Here is a 3,008-nt window from a genome sequence, read left to right on the forward strand (position 1 = left end):
TCTGCTGTCATCCTGGGTCTGTCTGCTGTCATCCTGGGTCTGTCTGCTGTCATCCTGGGTCTGTCGCAGGTCACCCGCCGGCTCAGGGAGGTTCCCCCAGGGACAGTTTACTGGCACATGTTTGTGGAGCAGCTGCTGTGCCCAGGTATTGCCCTGAGAGTAGAAACAGCACAAGATGGAGGGCAAGGTCCTTTGCCTGGACCTTGCAGTCTCTTGCGGGGGAACGTCACAAGCAGGTGAACAAGATGATTTGAGAGTGGTGAGTGCTGGGAAGGAACTCAAGCAGAGTGGGAAGAGGGCGCTGCAAGGGTGAGGGGAGGCCAGGGCATCTTCAGATGCGGTGGGCAGGGCAGGCCCCTTCAGGGAGACAGGTGGCTGGGCCGAGGGCTGGACCGGAGCCAGGCAGAGCTGGGGGAAGAGCAGTCAACAGCCACGTGGAGGACCAGTTCCCCAAAGGAAGAGCCTGTAAACAGGAGGGAGGAGTGCTGAGACAGCAGCGCTGGCAGCTGCTGACACGAGTGTTCGATTTAAAGCACAAAGGGCATTGTTGCCCCAGCAGGGGAGTGGGCCCTCACTACTCGGAGATGCCCAAGGGAAGACAGCGTGTCAGGCCACTCCTGCCATCAGCAGCAGCATTTCCAATGCGGCAGCCTGAACACCTGAAACTAATATAAAATATGACTGGATGTCAACTGTAATTGACAATTATTTTTAAAGAGCAGCCTGAAGGCCCCCCAGCTGAGGGAGGCCTGAAAGGGTTACAGGCACCAGAGAGGCGGGAGTCACAGGGAGAGGGCTGTCCCCGCTCGCTCGATTCTTTTTTTCTCTCTTTAGTATATGTTTATTGATTTCAGAGAGGAAGGGAGAGGGGGAGAGAGAAACATCCAGTCATGAGAGAGAATCATTGATCGGCTGCCTCCTGCATGCCCCCTACTGGGGATTGAGTCCACAACCCAGGCATGTGCCCTGACCGGGAATTGAACTGTGACCTCCGGTTCATAGATTGACCCTCAACCACTGAGCCACACTGGCTGGACCCCACCTTGATTCTTCTCATGCTCAAAGGAATGAATTCAAATGAGTGACTCCAGATAATTTTGTTGTGATAAAGGCAATTTCTTTTTTAAAATAAGCATTTATTAAAGAAACAAGGCAAACAAATCTACTAAACTACATCTGAGCTGGAACTCAGATGGGCTTTCCCAACGAGTTTGGACAAGCAAGTCTGGTGGGCATTCCAAGGGTTATATACCCTTCTGTCTATAGATCAGCGGTTCTCAACCTGTGGGTCGCGACCCCTTTGGCGGTCGAACGACCCTTTCACAGGGGTCGCCTAAGACCATCCTGCATATCAGATATTTACATTACGATTCATAACAGCAGCAACATTACAGTTATGAAGTAGCAACGAAAATAATTTTATGGTTGGGTCACAACATGAACTGTATTTAAAGGGCCAGAAGGTTGAGAACCACTATTCTACAGAAAGCCACTGTTCACCTGACAGCAGCAGGCTTTATCCCACTCTGGGCCCTCGCAGCTGCCCTTGGGATTCATGCTGTCCTGTCTCCACCCACACCTTGATCAACAACGAAAATAATTTTATGCTTGGGTCACAACATGAGGAACTGTATTTAAAGGGCCAGAAGGTTGAGAACCACTGCATAGATTTTAAATTCCTTTGCTAGATCTCCTGGTACAGGTTAACCCTGAAGCTCTCTCTCCCTTTTACTTTGTTACGGCTTTCCCAGAATTTATGAGAAGCACCTGGCAATTAAATCCCAAAACTGCTGGCTTCTCTGTTCAAACAGTGGGATGAGATAAGACTGCCCTCTTCCTCCCGCCTCCCAGCCCCGTCTGTTAGTTTCAGGGCGATCTAAGCTGTGTATTCTCTAGTTGCATTAAGGTTCCTTCCCTTCTCCCCCTCCGCTCCCCCTTCTCGACAGCATTCTTTGGAGAGACAACCATTTGCTCTCAAGCTCCCTGGCTGGGGGAAGATAAGGGCTTGCTATTTACAAGCTGGTTGCAGGCTGCCAAACTGCTTGGCCTTGTTTAATTTTGTCTCAGGTTCCCTATTCCTCCTGCCTTGGAATTTTTCTTGCTTTTCGCTGAAATATGCAAAGCGGTGGATGCCTGTGAACTTGGTCCAGGCTAGTGGCTGAACTCACCCAGAAGTTGAGGGCACTCCGGCCAGCAGGCACTCCTCAGCGTGTGGGACCAATTTGCCTGACGGCCCTTTCTTTCCCCTGTGTCTTCAGCTGGTGCTGCACCTGCTGCTTTGCAGATGGAGTGCTGCATGCAGACCCTTTCATGAAGGTGTGAAACAACCTCCCCCTCCCCCAGTGTGGGAACCAGTGTGGCAGGGACAGAACCCTCAGGGTCACCTCCTCAGTGTCCTGAGGTGCAGTCTCTGGAGGGGTCACCTGCCAAGGAAAAGAAGGTGCTGTCCGCTGCAAAAACACAGGTGACAGTAAGTACAGCGTCTGCCCCGGGGGCGAGGGGCGTGGGGCCTAGAGTGCAGGATTTCCTGTTCTGTCCAATGTGGTGAAGTCTGAAGCCTTCCCTGCCCGCTTCCTGGCCTCAGGCCACTCTGAGTAGGTCCCTCTGGAAGCGTGGAGAGGAGCAGGGACAGCTGTGGGAGGACACAGGGCTATGAGGCCGCTCACGGAGGCCACGCACGAGGCTCCGTTCATGGTTGTACCTGGGAAGCAGAACCTGCCAAGGCTGTGGAAAGAGAGTGGAATTGTGCTCCTGGTATTCCTCACCCCTGACACGAGGGCCATCCCTGATCTTGAATACTAAGGGTCTACGTTGGTTCTGTGCTTTCAAACGTACCCAGGTTCTTGCCCTGGCCGGTGCTCAGTGGTTAGAGCGTCAGGCTGTGCACAAAGGGTCACAGGTTTGATTCCCGGTCAAGGGCATGTATCTGGTTTGTAGGTTTGATGCCGGACCACCAGGCTATGACATGCACTGGCGCCAGGCCAGCCAAGGCGGGTGCGATGCGATTG

The 3,008-nt window shown here is 52.9% G+C and overlaps 1 long non-coding RNA gene across 1 annotated transcript in view; it reads left to right on the plus strand.

Annotated features, from left to right (window-relative positions):
- Positions 1-2,348: 2,348 nt before the first annotated feature.
- LOC102242857 overlaps positions 2,349-3,008 on the plus strand; it is a 21,127-nt gene continuing 20,467 nt past the window's right edge. The window contains exon 1 of the long non-coding RNA XR_001361869.1: positions 2,349-2,470. This is a non-coding gene — a long non-coding RNA (uncharacterized LOC102242857). The remainder of the gene's footprint in view (positions 2,471-3,008) is intronic.

This window comes from Myotis brandtii, unplaced genomic scaffold, assembly GCF_000412655.1.
Source record: "Myotis brandtii unplaced genomic scaffold, ASM41265v1 scaffold193, whole genome shotgun sequence".
Taxonomy (NCBI): domain Eukaryota; kingdom Metazoa; phylum Chordata; class Mammalia; order Chiroptera; family Vespertilionidae; genus Myotis; species Myotis brandtii.